General features: G+C 45.4%; 1 non-coding gene across 1 annotated transcript; it reads right to left on the bottom strand.

Annotated features, from left to right (window-relative positions):
- Positions 1 to 10,587: 10,587 nt before the first annotated feature.
- Positions 10,588 to 10,659, bottom strand: TRNAA-CGC (transfer RNA alanine (anticodon CGC)). The gene has a single exon. It is a non-coding gene; the product is annotated as a tRNA-Ala (tRNA).
- Positions 10,660 to 18,231: the final 7,572 nt, after the last annotated feature.

Raw genomic sequence — 18,231 nt, 5'->3', positions numbered from 1 at the left:
GCTGCTGGTTCCTTGGGGGCAGGGATATTATTCCGTCCTCCTTCGGCCTGCTTTGCCGTCCCGCTGGTTTCTGCCGCCACTTTGCCGTTTCCAGCTCCCGTGGCCTATCCTCCGCCTCGGTCACGTCCATCACATGGTCTAACGTCGAAGACTCGCTCTCCGCCGAGCCCGCGGCTACTGCGTATGAACGCACACAGTCCGCGTCGTTTTGTCCAAAAAGCCTGCACCGCGAGCAACGGGGAACCTTGCATTCACGACGAACGTGGCCAGAGCCCCGACAGCGCAGGCACTGCATGGGAAGTCCTGGGGCTACCACCAGCGCAATCTCGCCGGCGACGCGGATCTGGTGGGGCAGGTCGTCGACTTTCATTCCAGCCCTCAGCTGCAGCAGCACTGCTAGGGTCGTCGAGCCCTTGTCGGAAACGCCATCCACTCGCCAGCGCTCGCGGGTCACTTCGGTTACTTTGCCAAAAGGGGCCAGCGCCGTCTTTACATCTTCGTCATCCACCCCATGCAGTAGCCAGTGGATACGAAGCTTCCCCTGTTGTTCCTTGGGGTCGATGACCAGGCACCGACGCCCCTTCACCGGCAGCTCCTTTAGTACCGCCAGCTTTTGTGCAGCCTCGGGTGTCTTCATCGTTACTGCCCATACATGGTTGATCTAGTACGCTCCAAGGGCGACGACGCCAGAGAGCATACCAACAGCTTGAAGCGCGTCTCGAAAATCTTCTACACGGAACGGGCGAACACGAGCGTCGCCGTGAAAGAAAACTGTGTATAAAACGATGCGTCCTGTAGGTAGCCGAGGCAAAATAATCTGGTAATCCTTATCATCCTCCGTCGGAAGCCTGTTGCCGTGGTAACAGCCACATATGCCGCTCCATTGGAGCCCATGATCCTACGATCCGTTCAGCTCGGGAGCCGGAAGCAGAATGACAACTGAGCTACACTCCCTTTTTTTATTATCGGCTTGCAAAGTACATACAAATATGGTCAAATAAAAACGAGTGTTAAATCGTCTAGTCGTTAGAAAGACTGACGTGTCATGGTAAAATGCCTTCATCGAAGCCAAACGGTCCAACACTGAAAGCCAATTTGGTGGATCACTTAGCAGTTCCAACACTTCGCTTGTATAATTAACACTCTCAATAAAATAATACACTGCTGACCTTGCATGAACATCAGCATTGCGTACAGCCATACGAGTTCGCCACACGCTTTGCATACACAATAGCATCAACATGTCCACCGGCACACGGTTAGGTTCAGCACATGGCAAAAACCTTATTCCCAACGCAGTGATACGAAGTTCCTTTTTCAATGTTCTTCGCAGGATGTCCCAAAGAAAGCGGGCATCGTGGCAGTCAAGAAAAACATGTTCGACAGTTTCTTCCTGGTTACATATAAGACAGTTGTCTGACCATGGGACAAACAAGCCCTTGCTTCTTAGCCATGGCTTAACAGGCAGTCTGCCGGTATGCAGTTTGAAAAAGAATGATTTTGCGTTAGCTCGTACAGGCATATTATTGACTCGCTTGAAAACATCTCGTTCCGGCCCTAAGTAATACATACAACGATACACTGGTGCGGGTACAAACACTTCGACAAGATCCTTATACAATTGTTTTCGTGGCACTGCAACCAAGCAGTCCTTCGAAAATCGAGCGTTTAGAGGACGTATCGCCATGGAAACTTCACGCAGATAACTCTTTAGTGCCATCGGTTTGATTGCGTGCGACAATAAAACAAAATCGGGCAAAGCATCGCGCAATCTCACTTGGATTACCATCTGCAGAAACCCATCGGTTTGGTCGTGGAAGAAAACAAATCTCGACACAAGTTGCTTGAAAAACAAATGCGTTAAACCAAGTCCCCCATTGCGCAATGTGTGAAACAAATTACTTCTGCTCGTGCTTTCCCACACCGAACCCCAAATAAACTATGCAAACAATATTTGTATTTTTTGAATTGAAGATCGGCTCATGCATGGCGCCTGCAGGACGTAGAACACTTAAGCTACTAAAAAGATATCACGTACTTCGGCCCAAGCAAACATCAAGAAGTTGTGGCCTCCCCATTTGTTAGTTTGCTCTTTCATTCTGTCTCTCTCGCTCGTCCAGTATTCGATTGGCTCACGGTAGGCACTGAGCGGAACCCCAAGATAAGTGCCGGGTAATACACTCCACTGCATTTTGCAAAAGACTTCTGGTGAATCTGGCCAATTCCCCTGCCAAAACCCTAAACATTTTTACCAACTTATGGCACTACTGGAAGCATTGCAAAAAGCTTGGGCTTCTCTCAAAGCTTCTGCAATGCTCTGTTTATCGCGACAGAACACTGATATGTCGTCGGGATAAGCTAAAGCTTTTATTTCTCTATCAAGGAATGTCTACCTGCGAATATTATGGCTATGTAGTAACTTTAAACAGAAAGGTTCTAAATAATGTGCAAAGAGCAAGGCCGAGGTCGGACAGCCTTGCTTTATGCTAGACATTACTGCAATCCGCCTGCTCAGTTTGTTGTTATTAATGAAGTTTGTGGTACAACCATCATACATCATTTTCACCCCGTCCAAAATGACTGATCCGAAATTAATTAACATAATCAAGAAGCATAAACATGATTTCGTTTGACACCCTGTCAAAAGCGTTGGCCAAGTCTAGTTGTAGCATAGCTACATGATCTCCCATCGCATCGCAACATTCAAATATGCTTCGCGCTATATGTATATTTGTAAATATAGTCCTGCCTTTTATACCGCATGTCTGATGCGTACCTATTAGGGATTTCACTACACTCTGAAGGCGATGGGCGAGCACCATCATAAATACTTTATAATCAATAATCGCTAAGATTATTGGCCGACAGGCCTCTACGGATTGAAGTTTGATGTGGTCTGTTGATTTAGGTATCAGTACTACATGTGTCTGTCGGAAAGAAGGAGGCGTCTATTTTTGTTCGTAACACTTGCTTATGACGCGGTGCAGAGCCTCAGCCATTTCAACCATGAAAATTTTATATATCGCTTTCCCAAGTCCGTCCGGTCCAGGCGATTTCCTTGGGTTAAGGTCATCTATAGCCTTTTCAATTTCTGTTACAGAAATCGGCCTCTCAAGGGCGTCTTTAAGTTCGCCATCAATTTTCGGCATCAGAGGTAAATATTCACTCTTAAACGCAGAGATATCGCTTGTCCTCTTGCTTAGCAGCGTGCTATAGTAGTCAACGAAAGCGCGTTCTATCATTTCCCCGCCATTTGTAAGCTGTCCTTGATAAACGATTTCTTTTACTTCCTTGGTCATAGCGTACCTCTTCTCTTCAATTAAAGCTCGCTTGGTGGGCGTTTCACCCAGCCATACACGTTCAGCGCGTGCTCCTAAAACCGCGCCACGATATCTCTCTTCATCAATCACTTCAAGTTTCGCTTTAAGTTCTTTGATATCATGTGCAAATACACCAGCCGCGCCGCTTTCCATGTTCAACAGGTATGCTAACGTGCATTGCAGTTGCTTTTCTTCTTGCTTTTGTTTCTGCCGCAACACGCATGCTCTCTCTGAAGGAATTGTTTTCGCTTCGGTTTTGAACATCTCCGAAGCTTCTACAACATTTTTTGCATCCTCAAGGAGAACAGCGTCTAATTTCTCTTTTATTCTTTTAAGAAATACTTCATCTTGCAAAAGGTTGTCGTTAAGTTTCCATAGGTGCCAATTAAATTTCTGTTCTTTCTTTTTCATACCTATCGTAACCATTACCAAACAATGATAACTGAAACTGATACATTCTACACCATATTGAGAAAGTATCGGAACTAAGTGAACAGGAACATAGATGCGGTCTAACCATGAGTGGCTGTCTCCTTGAAAATGCGTATATTGCACATGACTGTAAGAACCAAGAACACTCCCAACATCGTCTAGATCAACATCACACAAAATTTCATGCAGAAGTGCGGCACATTTATCTTGGCTAAGTTGCTTTTTCGATCGATCTATCGACCGGCACACACAATTTAAGTCGCCAAACATTAGAACGTGTCTTTCACACCGCAAGAAAGACCTCAGATAAACAAAAAAATGTTCACGTTCTCGAGCATTATTAGGGGCGCATACACAAACCGCCCGCCACAGCAATCCAGAAAACGAAAAATCACAAATAAGCAAACGCCCCCCCTCACATGAAGTAACTTGTTGCTCTGTTATCCCAATGCTATTTCTAATAAAGAAAAGGCAGCCCCCAGAAGTACCACTCGCGTGGCAAGCGCATACATTGTACTTATTTCTGAAAATTTCAAACAATCGAGCCGTTTTTTCTTCAGATTCAATTTTTGTTTCTTGGACAGCCATCAATTCATTGTCTTTTTCTAGTAACATGCGACTTATCTGACACTGTCTTCGCCTCTGCGACAACCCTCTGACGTTTAATGTCGACAAGCGAAGCGGACTGGTGAGGTTAATAGTGTCTGCCATTGTTTTAGTTATATTTAGGCTACGCCCCTACACAATTTTTCTTAGGAAACATACGGACTCTGGTATGCAGTGATGCTCGTTGAACATGGCCCTCCCTTTCGAGCCGACGACTGGCAACCCACGTAGTCGCAGGCCCATTCCCCATCAAAGAACGGGTTTTGGAAGTTCTTTCCGGGAAATACCTCGGCTAAGGCGTAGGTGGCGCGCGTGGCAGCCGTCTGTCTGGCGGCACGTTGGGTTTGACCTTCAACGTCGATCGTCGGCCTGTCTGGGTTTTTTGTGCCGGTCTTTCGGTACAGAAACGAGGGAGCCTTTCGGCGACGTGGAAGCAAGCCCGAGAAATGCGAGTATTACTTGTTTATGTCGAATTGACGTATTATCGATCTTTTTCGAAATAATTGTATTGCTTACGATGTGTTGCGAAACAAAGTGATAAAAAATTTAATTATACCCCACACTAGAGGTGCCGGAGTTTGAACCCGGGCCTTCTCACATGGGAAGCGAGCGCTCCACCACTGAGCTACATCCCCAGAATAATAGACGCGGTCATGTGTGGACGTTTTATTGTTGTTCATAGCCAGCAGCCACCAGAAATTGCAAAAGCTGCCTTTCGATCACGCTTGTTGCTACACACCTCATGTGCCTGCAGTCGTCCTAAGCGTTGTCGTTAAAGAAACGTCGCTTCTGGCGACGTGGCGGCGTGGAAGCCAGCGCGAGAAGTGCGAGTATCACTTGTTTATCTTGAATTGAGGTATCATCGTTTTTTTCGAAATAATTGTATTGCTTACGATGTGTTGCGAAACAAAGTGAAAAAAAATTTCATTATACCCCACACTGGAGGTGCCGGGGTTTGAACCCGGGACTTCTCACATGCGAATCGAGCGCTCTACCACGGAGCTACACCACCTTTTTTTTCTTGATTGCTTGTTTACCTAATACAGAAAACAACAGAAGGATCTCAAAAACATTTGAAAAAAATCAACTCATCAAACAGTGTAACCCAAACAGGTGTTTTGGCTGGGCTCGTAAAGCTCTCGCATATACGCTACATGTTCAATGAAATTTTCCCTTACAGGCCGAGCGTTAGTGTCGGCATGTCTTAGCGACATTCGCGTTTTCCATATACTATGGAGGCTGAGTAGCATTATTATGTCGTAGGGAATGTCGCCGTGATTCTCAACTGGTAAATATCGGATTCCATGTGGTGTAATAGGTAAGTCCTTTTTGATAGTTCGCAGAAGGATGTCCCAGTGAAAATGGTATCCCAGCATTCAATAAATACATGTTCTATTGTGTGTGGTTTTTGGCATAGTATGCAGTTGACCGTCCACGGTACAATCATTCCTTTATCTTGTAGCCACGTTTTTACAGGTAGAGTGTTTGTATGGAGCTTGAAGAAAAAGGATTTTACATGCAGTCGTATTGGCATTCCTTTAACCCGTTTTAAGACGTCTTGTGTACAGCCTCCAGTGTATATGCTTCTGCACACTGGCAGAGGTAACATAACATCCAGTAAATCCTTGTAGAGCTTTTTCTTTTTTACTGTACTCAAGTATTCTATGGAAAACCTTACATTAAGCATGCGAAAGGCTACAACAACCTTGGGCCAATAACCTTTTCTACGGTGCATCGCAGTCTTATTTGTAGAGACGATGAATTCAGGTAGTGCATTGTGTAAACAAACTTGCGTAACTGTACGCAGAAATGGGTCACACTGGTCTCTTAAAAATATAAAACGCGACACAATCTGTCTGATAAACAGGTGAGACAGACCAAGACCACCTTTTCCGACGTACAAAAACAGATTGGTTCGACTCGTATGTTCCCAACTTCCTCCCTAAATAAACACTGCAAAGACTCTATTAATTTTTTGTAATTTAATACGCGACTTGGACAATACTTGCATAACATACCATAACTTCGCAACTAAGAATAGATTGCAAGTAGTTGCATGGGCAAATATTGACAAATTTTGACCTTGCCATCCCTGCGTCTTCTCTTTCAAGCGTTCTGTTTCCTCCTTCCAATACAGTTCGGTGTCTTCATAACATTGTAATGGGACACCTAAGTACGTTGTTGGCATTGCTGTCCATTGGATGCCAACAGACAATTCAGGCTTCTCGCTCCACTCTCCATGCCAGAAACCTACGGTCTTCTCCCAATTGATCTTGCAGCCAGATTCCTTGCAAAACTCATCAGTCAACCTAACGACGTCTTTGATGCTTTCGGCATCTTTGCAAAAGACAGCAATGTCATCAGCGTATGCGAGGACCTTCCGTCGTTTCAAGCATAAAACCGCGTACACTTTGACTATTAATTAAACTCAAGCAGAAAGGTTCTAAGTAAATATCAAAAAGTAATGATGAAATTGCACATCCCTGCCTCACACTGGAGAGAAGCTGGATTGGTTAACTTAACTTCTTTTTTGTAATGATGCGTGTGATGCACTCTGAGTAGGCCATTTTTACTCCTTCTAATATCAGTCCGCCAACATTAACATATTCTAATATTGAAAATAGTACTTCATGTGACAAATTGCCAAACGCTTTCTCCAAATCTAGTTGCAACACTGCAACCCGGCATGAGAGAGCATCACAGCACTCAAGAACACAGCGAGCTACATGTGTATTGGTGGAAATTGTTCTGCCCTTGATTCCACATGTTTGATGCGGTCCCACTAGTCGCGTTACAACATTTTGAAGTCTCTTTGCTAACACTTTCGTGAATATTTTGTAATCACAGTTCATGAGGCTTATTGGTCGATAAGACTTTACTGACAACAGTTTAATCGGATCCTCGCACTTAGGGATTAGCACTGTATGAGCGGTTCGGAACGATGGCGGCATTCGCTGTGTTGCATACATTTCCTTGAAGACATTATGCAATAATTGGCTGAGCTGACATTTGAAAACCTTGTAAAAGGGCACACCGAAACCATCAGGCCCGGGAGCCTTTCCTGCGCCAAGTCCATCTATGGCGTCTTATTTCTCGCAATGTGATTGGAAATTCCAGGCTTGCTTTAATGTCATCTTCTAGGCGTCGCATAAGATGAAGAAAATCTCGCTCAAACCCTTCTATTATTTTTTTCTTATTCCCAAGCAGTTCACGATAATAATCTACGAGTGCTCGCTCTATCATTGTGTGTTCGGATGTTTCCTCGATTTGATATATTATTGCTATTATTTCATTTTTTGTCGCGTATCTCTTTTCGTCACTTAACGCCCGTTTGGTAGGCGTTTCCCCATTCCACAATCGTTCCGCTCGCACTCGTACCATGGCTCCCTTGTATCGTTCTTGGTCGATAAGTTCGAGCTTACTTTCTGTTTACTTTATCTGCTTCATGCAAAATCCAGCGTTCTGACATTCTGTATACATGAGAAATTATAGTTCGCTAGGTAATTCTTTTTCTTCTCGTTTTTCCTTGCGGCGCAGCGCAGTTGCTTTTGCAATCGCTTTTATCTTAAAATCAGTTATGAGAGTTTCCCATGTTTCCATACAGTGATTAGTTTGCGCTGTCATAGAGGAATTAATCATTTCACTTATATCTCTGATAAAGCTTTCATCATCGAGCAGTTTAGTATTAAACTTCCAAAGGTACCAATTAAATTTCGTTTCTTTTCGTTTTTGCCCTAAATCAAACGTCACTACACTATGATCAGAAAAGGATGCATGTTTAATCTCGTAACTTTGACACAATGACACGAGCTCCATTGCAATATAAGCTCGGTCTAATCGCGCATGACTTTCACCTTGATAGTGCGTATAAACGGAAGCTTTGCCTGTCGATAACAGAATACCTACATCTTCCAATTCATAATCATTCACAAGTATGTTTAAAAACTGTGCGCTCGTATCCCTTCGTTTCATTTGTTTAGCTCGGTCTTGTGCTCTGCACACACAGTTGAAATCGCCCATCAATATAAGGTATCGCTCGCACTTCAGGTATTCTTCCAGCTGTTGAAAAAAAATTCTACGTGCACATTCATCATTTGGAGCATACACGCACAAAATGCGCCACTTAAAGCCAGAAAAAGAACAATCAAGTATGGCAAATCGGCCAGTTCCACATAAAATAACTTGTTCCTCTACGCTACCAGCACTGTTACAAATAAAGAGTGCGAGCCTCCAGAAGTTCCACCCGCATGGCACACGCAGACGTTATACATTGCTCTAAATGGTTGCGCCATGCGGTCCGTCTGTTCCTGGCCTTCCACCTTTGTCCCTTGCACGGCGACAATATTTAAATCATTTTCTTGAAAAAGCCGGCTTAATTGGTACTGGCGCCTCCCGCTCGCCAAACCGCGAACGTTTAAAGTGCCTAGACGAAGGGGCTTCTTAAGGTTAAGTGTCATGGTTAATCCTAAACAGGTGGACCGCATGGAGTTTACCTCGACCTTTTATGTTGCCACACGGTCGATTCTTTCCGGCGACGGGCAACATCGCGTCCAGCCAGCAGTTTTCGGGTCGATGAGGCTGTGGCTCCGTTTCTAGGTGATTTGACGCCATGGTAGGTGCTCGGTGTTCATAAGTGGTGGAATCGCTGCTCTGTGCGTTGACCCTCGTTGTTACGAGGACTTATTTCCCTCACTTTTCCGGTCAGGAGGGAGGCTGGATTTCGTTTTGAAGCTGGGTCGTCTTCCCAATTGAAGGCCCGTCTTCACGACTGTCTTGGTGGGCGGTTCTTCTCCGCTACTTGCACTGGGCTTGCCCATTTCGTTGCCTGCATCGTCGCGCGGTCTCTTGGTAGAAGCACCAGCCTCAAGTTCCATGGGGTGCGCGTCGGCTTCTGCTTCCACACCCAACGCTGCTTCTACGGGTTTGACTTTGTCCGCCTCTTGTGTTTCCCCCGTGACAGGGACTCCGTTTGTCTGGGGTGTGGTGTTATCAGCAAAAACACCTTTCCACGCGTCGGTAGGCGCAACTTTTTGATTTGTGCTCTTTGTGTCGGCCTGCTTTCGCCCACCAGCGGCTTCATCGGCGTCTGCTTCATCCATTATGAGCTCTGCATCCGCGTCCTTCGTTGCTTTTCCGGTGATGCTCGTATATGTGGTCACGCAGTCTAGGTCCGTGTGGCCAAAGCGCCTACACTGGGAACGGCGAGGCACACGGAAGTCACGTCGAATGTGGCCAGTGGTGTTGCAACCGAGGCATAATGGTGCTCTGTTCGGCACAACAACTAGGGCGAGTTCGCTTCCTACACGCAACTGGAGGGGTAGGTCGTCGATAGTGACTCCGGCTCCCAGTTCCATGGCCACTAGGCGGGTTGTCGTTGCCCTTTCTGTGATACCACGTACGCGCCATTTTTCCTTCGTAACTTCCGTAACCTTTCCATACAGAGCCAAGACCGCACGCACTTCATCATCGGTGACCCCGTAAAGAAGCCAATGCAGTTTCATTCGTAAGCCTTGGTCGTTGGGGTTAACTACCAGGTACCGGCGACACTTCACTCGGAATTCTCCTTTTGACAACATTTTCTTCGTTGCTTCAGCACTCTTGAATGTCACGGCCCAAACGTGATTCATCCTGTACGCCCCCAGAGCGATAACGTCGGGAAGCGCTCCAAGATTTTCCAAGGCATCGCGAAAATCTTCCACTCGGTATGGCCGCGCACGTAAATCGGCATGAAGAAAAATGGTATCCGTAACAACCTGACCTGTTGGCAGCTGAGGCAATACAACTTAGTAGTCCTGGTCGACCGAAGCAAAAGACCTGTTTCCGCGGCTTGAAAGGGCCGCTGAATCCGCTCCTTGGGAGCCCATGTTACCCACGTCCGAACACAACGGTGGCCGGAAGTGGAAGGCCACTGAGCTATACCCCCGGAATGATAAATGGAATCATGTGTGGACGAATTATTGTTCTTCATAGCCAGCCGTCACTAGAAAGTGGAAAAAGCTTCCTTTCGATCAGGCGTGTTGCTACACACCTGATGTGCCTGCAGTCGTCCTAAGCATTGTCGTTAAAGAAACGGCGCTTTTGGCGACGTGGACGCGTGGAAGCCAGCGCGAGTAATGCCAGTATTCTTGTTCATGTGGAATCGACGTAGTATCCTTTTTTTTCAAAATAATTGAATTGTTTACTATGCGTTGAGAAATGAAGTGATTAAAAAATTAAATATACACAACACTGGAGGTGGCGGGGTTTAAACCCGAGACTTCTCACATGCGAAGCGAGCGCTCTACCACTGAGCTACATCCCCTTTTTTTTTCTTTATTGCCAGTCCTCGACATGTCACAACACAAATTCCTAAATGGTATACACGAAGACCAAAAAAGCAAAAAGGGATGAATTCACAAACCGAACAAAGAACAGTAATATTTACATTCGTTGCCGTCCGCTACTGTGGCACGACGTTGTGGGATTAAAATTCCTTTAGTGCTGTCAAGGGTTCAACTCTCGACAGCCACTCAGGAACAGGCTGTTGCAACTTCTGCACTTCCACACACCGTTGCATGCATTTACAAAAGTACAGACGCGCCGGTCGGGCATCCGGGTCACAATGGTAACCCGCTTTTCTTGCGCGCTAGAAACAGTGAAGGCACGTAAGCATGATCAGGTCGTACGGGAAACCTTCGTCGTCATATCCTGGCAGAAACCTGATTCCGTGGGGATCTATAGGTAGCTCTTTTTTTTTTGGAGTCCTTTGCAACACGTCCCAGAAAAAGACCCCTTCCCAACAGTGGAAGACACCATCTATGCTTTGTTTTGTTTTTGTTTTTTAGATTTAAGGCAGTGGGTTGCCCATGACATGTAGAACCCATGTTGTTCAAGGAAGATTTTAACAGGTAGAGTACCGGTGTGCAATTTAAAGAAGAACGATTTACTAGCTGGCTGAACTGGCATCTTGATGATGATGATGATGTGTGGTGTTTTGTGGCGCAAGGGCCAGGTTTGGCCAAATAGCGCCATGACAAGTGGTAATGTTGACGATGTATTATGGAAGATGTGACTTGGCTGTAAAGTGGCCTAAAGATAGTCGCTGTAAAGTGCGTAAAATCAACTTGCTATAAAATTATGGCGATGAAAAATGACGAATACTATGAACATTAAAATCCATCGTAAAAGAATGACGCAGAATAGAAAATATATGAGATGGTAAAAATACCTGGAGCACTGTTGCCTCGCCGGAGCCCTTGAAACACAAGGGCCTAGGGGCACGTGCTATACGAAAGAACTATCACAGCGCCATGCTCTGAAGAGAGGAGACGCTACGAACATGTGGGGCTAACAACATGCAACACAACATCTTTCAGATAACTTAGGACTGCGTTGGTGTCAAATAGCGGTTCCGGGCCGAGTAAAATTACTGGATGAAGGGGAATGTGCTGCCGGTAAGCTAAGGGAAAATGTTTCTTTCTTTCAGATTCGGCTTTCCGGAACTCTAGGAGGACGTGGAGGACGGTAAGCCTCTCCTCGCATCTACCGCAGGTTGAAGGATCATTTCCGTTGAGTAGAAAATTATGGGTGCCGAATGTGTGTCCTATTCTGAGACGACAGAATAGGACATCTGTTCGACGTGATTTTGTTAGAGGGCCAGAATCCTAACTGTGGCTTTATCACGTGGAGCCTATTTGTTTCCGTGTCCCATAGGCGTTGCCAGTGGTTCCGTAGTTTCCTCCGTAAGAAGGGCTTCAGATCTGTGACAGCAACTGCCGCGGTGGGATTAGCAGAATGCGATGCAACTGATGTGGCCATCTGGTCCGCCAGAACATTACCTTCGATGCCCCTATGACCTGGCACCCAGCATATGATGACATGCTGGTTACCTATATCCGCTTTAGACAGAACGGAATAGAGTTCATTAATTACCGGATTTTTGTGGTTAGAGAATGACATCAAGGCCTTCACAACACTAAGGGAGTCCGTATATATGACTGATTTCTGGAGTTTTGATTTCCTCATATGCTTCACAGCCGACAATAGTGCGTAGGCCTCACCCGTAAAGATACTAGTTTCCGGATGCAGTACATCGGTTTCCGAGAAGGATGGACCGACGGCTGCGTAGGACACCCCGTCGTGTGACTTCGATGCGTCTGTGTAGAACTCCGTGCAGGAGTGTTTGTGCTGGAGTTCCCGGAAATACATGTGGATTTCAATCTCTGGAGCGTGTTTTGTAACTTGCATGAAAGATATATCGCATTGTATCAGCTGCCACTCCCAAGGAGGTGGCAGCTTGGCTGAATGCATTAGGCGAAGCTCAAGGAGTGAAACATGCATTTCATGACTAAGCTCCCTCGCACGCAGTGAGAAAGGCTGTCTTACGGAGGGACGATTATGAAAGAGCGTAGCACATGTTACCTCGTTAACGGTATTATAACACGGATGTTCAGGATTAGAGAGGACTTTCAGAAAATATGTTTGGCTGATGTATGTTCTGTGGAGATGAAGTGACCACTCATTCGATTCTGCATAAAAACTTTCAACGGGACTTGTCCTGAAAGCGCCCGTGGCTAAGCGGATACCTAGATGGTGAACAGGGTCAAGCATCTTTAGCGCACTCGGGGCGGCAGAATGATAGATCACGGTGCCATAATCTAATCGTGACCGAATCAAGCTCTTATAAAGATACATTAAGCATTTGCTGTCACTACCCCACGTAGTCTGGGATAGAAGTTTCATGAGGTTCATTGTTTTCAGACATTTTTCTTTAAGATGTTTAATGTGGGGGAGGAAAGTGAGTCTATAGTCAATTATAATACCTAGAAATTTGTGTTCTTTGTTTATAGGTATCTGTTGTCCACATAGTTCTAAGCAAGGATCTGGGATCAGGCCTCTTTTTCTTGTAAGAAGTACACAAGAACTTTTGTTAGGATTGATCTTAAATCCATTTTTGTCTGCCCACATTGACACTTTGTTCAGGCCATGCTGTACCTGTCTCTCGCAGACTGCGGGGTTACAAGATTTGAAAGCTATTTGAATGTCGTCCACGTAGTCAGAGTAAAACACGGCCGGTGGTAATGAAGCGCGAAGCGTGTTCATCTTCACGATAAAGAGCGTGCAGCTGAGCACGCCTCCTTGGGGTACACCAGTTTCTTGTGTAAAAGGACGTGAGAGGACATTGCCGACTTTTACCCGGAAGGCACGACTGGACAAATAGTTCTCTATTAGGATTAGCATATTACCATGGATGCCCATTTCTGACAGGTCTCTCAAGATTCCGTAGCGCCACGTTGTGTCGTATGCCTTCTCCATATCGAGGAATATGGATAGGAAAAACTTTTTTGTGTTCAAATGCGTCATGGATGTTTGCTTCAATACGTACAAGGTGATCAGTTGTGGAGCGCCCTTCCCTGAAGCCACACTGATAGGGATCAAGGATTTTTCTCTGTTCAAGGAAATGGATGAGTCGCCGATTAATCATTTTTTTCAAGTACGTTACAAAGGCAACTTGTGAGGGCTATCGGGCGGTAACTTGCCACGGAGGAAGGATCTTTGCCTTGTTTCAAAACAGGAACCACAATGGCTTCTTTCCATGCAGTTGGAAGGTATCCTGCAGCCCAAATGGTGTTGAAAATTGTGAGTAGTGTAACTTGGGTGTCATTGTGTAGGTTTTTGATCATTTCATACATGATTCTGTTAGATTCCGGTGCAGAGCTTTTGCATGAGCTCAAGGCAGCTCTCAACTTGGCAATACTGAAAGGGCAGTTGTACGATTCCTTCTGCAGACATTTTCTTTTGAGTGGCTTACAATCTTCTATTTGCTTATATTTCAGAAAGGATTTCGAATAATGTTTTGAACTTGACACGCTCTCAAAGTGCTCCCCAAGTGAGTCTGCCTGGTCTTGCAGCGTATCACCCTGTGTGTTTACCAGAGGGAGTGAATATGTTTGTCGCCTTCTAATTCTATTTACGCGGTTCCAGACTTTCGTCTCATCTGTAAACGAGCTGATGCCGGATAAAAACTTTTGCCAACTCTCTCTTCTGGCCTATCGGCGGGTTCTCCTGCCTTGAGACTTAACTTTCTTAAGGTTAACAAGATTCTCTGCAGTGGGCGAAGCGCGTAGCGACCCCCCCCCCCCCGCTTTGTTCTGATTCCTACGTGCGATTCTACATTCATCGTTCCACCACGGGACATGTCGTTTGCATGCCGAGCCGCTTACTTCACGTATGCATTTAGATGCGGCGTCTATAATGAAGGCTGTAAAGTACTCCACAGCAGCATCAATTTCTAACGAGGACATGTCATGCCATGATATGCTAGTTAAGGTTCGGAATTTCTCCCAATCTGCTGTGTCAATCTTCCACCTAGGAGCCTGTGGTGGATATTCGTTTTCTTTAAGTGTTCTTAATAGTATGGGGAAGTGGTCGCTTCCGTAAGGATTGTTCGTAACTTCCCATTCGAGTTCAGGCAGTATGGACGGGGAAACTATGCAAGACAGTAATATGTGGGTTTCTTCTTATTCAGAAGGCACGCACCAGAAGAAAAAAGAAACTGTGGTACGCACGCAAAGCCACCACGTCAGGGAGCGTACCGGTCTTGGTCAGTGCGTCTCAGAAATGTTTGACTGTAAACGGTCGCACTCGCTGGTCTCCGTGAAAAAAAAACCGTGTTCAAAACAACACGTCCGGTGGGCAGAGTTGGCAAAATAATCTGATACTCGCTGTCGTCAACTTCGCCAGGCCTGTTTCCGCGGCCGCCAAAGGCCGCAATCGCCGCTCCGCTGGAGCTCATGATTCGCCGTCCGTCACGCTCGGTGGCCGGAAGTAGAATGACTGGGTTACACCCTCGGAATAATAGACGCACTCATGTGTGGACGATTTATTGCTCTTCATAGCCAGCAGCCACTAGAAAGTGGACAAATCCTCCTTTCAGCCAGGCTTGTTGCTACACACCTGTTGTGCTTGCAGTCATCCTAAGCGTTGTCGTTAAAGAAGGGGTCTTTGTGGCGACGTGGATGCGTGAAGGCAGCTCTAGAAATGCAAGTTTTACTTGTTTATGCGGAATTCACGTAGCATCGTTTTTTTTTTCGAAATAATTGAATTGCTTACTGTGTGATGCAAAATAAAATGATGAAAACTAAGTATACACCACATTGGAGGTGCCGGGGTTTGAGCCCGGGACTTCTCACATGCGAAACGAGCGCTCTACCACTGAGCTACACCTTTCTTATTTCTTTATTGCGTTTTCAGAAACGCAAACAAAAAGATCAAATACACGACATGTACACATGCTAAAAACGCTAGCCACAGCTCGGCCAGTGTAAGGCGTTTGAAAGGGCTTCACAGAAGCCAATTGGTCTAGTACAGTTAGCCATTCCGGGGGTTCACATTGTGCTCTGAACAATTCGCGTGTGTATATAATACTCTCAACAAAATAGTGCCTTGCTGAGTGAGCCTATATATGACCATGCCCGATATCCATTCTCCTCTTCCATACGCTGTGCATGCAAAGCAGCATTTGCATATCACTCGGCACTTCCCCTGCTTCTGCACGTGGAAGAAACCGGATTCCAAGAGGGCTTATCGGCAATTCTTTTTTAAGTGTTCTTTGTAGGCAGTACCACAGAAACAGGGCGTCATGCTCTGTTGTTTCCTGCTTATTACAGATTAAGCAGTTTACCGACCAAGGTGCAAAAGGACCTTCACTTTGTAAACATGGCTTTACAGGAAGAGTGTCGGTATGTATTTGAAAAAAGAACGTTTTAAATGAGGGTCTCACCGGCATTCTTTAACACGCTTTAGCACATCGCGCTCAAGACCTAGCCAGTAGGCAGCTCGGTAAACCGGTAATGGTAAAAATACATCAAGAATATCAGAATATAAACGCTTTTTCGTGACATCACACAAGTATTCATATGAAAACTTTGCGTTGAGCAGGCGTACAGAAGTAACCACTTCATGCAAATAAAGACTGAGCGGTCGACCTCCCAAAGAAAAAGATGATACTACAAAGTCCGGTAGATAATCCCGCAATCGTGCTTGGATCACAGTTCTCAAAAAAACATCAGTTTGATCCTGCACAAAGAAGAATCTGTTCACCAACTGCTTGAAAAACAGGTGTGAGAGCCCTAGCCCACCATTTTTCACCTTCTGAAACAAATTGCACCGGCTTGTGCACTCCCAATCCGATCCCCAAATAAAGGTCGCAAACACTCGGTGCATTTTTTGAACCGAAGTGCTTGCCATGGCCCTCACTTGCAACACGTAGATCACTTTTGCAGTCAAAAGCATAATACGAACGGAAGCTTTTGCAAACATTGAAAAGTTACGGCCACCCCATTTATCGGTAGCACCTCTGACGTTTTTTATTTTTTCTCAGACCAATATTCCTCAGCATTACGGTAGTTATTTAGCGGGACACCGAGGTACTTTCCGGGGGAGACGGTCCAATTGATATTACAGTACACTTCGGGTGTGCTCTGCCAGTTGCCATGCCAAATCCAAGGCATTTCGGCCAACTGATCGCACTACCAGTTCCTGTGCAGAACGCCTTAGCTACACTGACAACTTCCTGCACGCTTTTTGCATCAGTGCAAAACACGGCTATGTCGTCCGCGTACGCTAAAACCTTAATTTCACTGCTCGAGAACGTGTAGCCTCGTATGCATGGGGTTGCAAACAAACGTAAACAAAAAGGCTCCAAGTATATCGCAAAAAGTAGAGGGGACAACGCACATCCTTGTTTCACGCTCAACCGCACAGGAATTGACATACTTAATTCTTTGTTAATCACTATTTTGGCAGTATAATCGGGATACACCATTTTAACACCTTCAGTAATTACAGATCCAACATTTACGGGCTCCCGCAATAAAAACAGAACTTCATGTACAACTTTGTCGAACGCTTTATGTAAATCTAGCTGAATCATAGCTACGCGAACATACACTGCGTCACAACATTCCAGAATGCTTCTAGCTATGTGTATGTTTGTAAAAATTATTCTACCTTTAATGCCACAGGTTTGATGCGGGCCAACAAGGGACTTAATAAAGTTTTGGAGGCTTCTAGCTAACACTTTCGTGTATATTTTATGATCTGTGTTGGTGAAACTAATGGGACGGTAGGACTCAACTGAAAATAATTTTGCGGTATCGTCAGTTCTGGGGATCATTACTACGTGCGCTTTCCTGAACGAGACAGGCGCTTGCTTTTTTTCATAGCATCCAGCGATCACTCGGTATAAAGCTACTGCCATTTCTGTCTTTAAAAAATTGTATATGGCTGCACCCAGTCCATCTGGCCCAGGTGACTTGCCATTACCCAAGTCATCGATTGCCGCTTCAATTTCGGCCGCGGTAATTTCAGATTCCATTGATTCTCTAACTGTGCCCTCTAATCTTGGCATAAGGATTAGAAAGTGGGCTTTGAAGTGCTCGGGGTAATAAATTCTTCTTCCATGAAGTTCGGTATAAAATTCAACAAATGCACGTTTTATCTCTTCGCTTTGTGGTGTAATTTTGTTGCGATATCGAATTTCATTTATCTCCTTATTTGCAGCAGGCTTCTTTTCTTCACTAAGCTCACGCTTAGTGGGCGCTTCGCCCAGCCACAATTTTTCAGTGCCCGCCCTTATCATTGCGCCGCGGTACTTATCTTCGTCGATCAACTGGAGTTTTTCTTTCACCTCTCGTATTTCTTTTTTAAACGCTCCAGGCACTTCATGTTCTACCCCTAACATGTACACCAGCTCACTGTGTAACTGTTGCTCTTGTTGCCTTTCCTTGTGACGCAATACACATGCTCTATCCATGGCAGCAATTATAATGTCGCATTTAAACTGCTCCCACACTGACATGAAACTGTTGGTTTCGCTATGCAGGGCATTTGA

This window comes from Dermacentor andersoni, chromosome 3 (genome assembly GCF_023375885.2).
Source record: "Dermacentor andersoni chromosome 3, qqDerAnde1_hic_scaffold, whole genome shotgun sequence".
NCBI classification, from domain to species: Eukaryota; Metazoa; Arthropoda; class Arachnida; order Ixodida; family Ixodidae; genus Dermacentor; species Dermacentor andersoni.
Note: the sequence above shows the minus strand (reverse complement) of the source record. Positions and strands in the feature narration are given on the sequence as shown.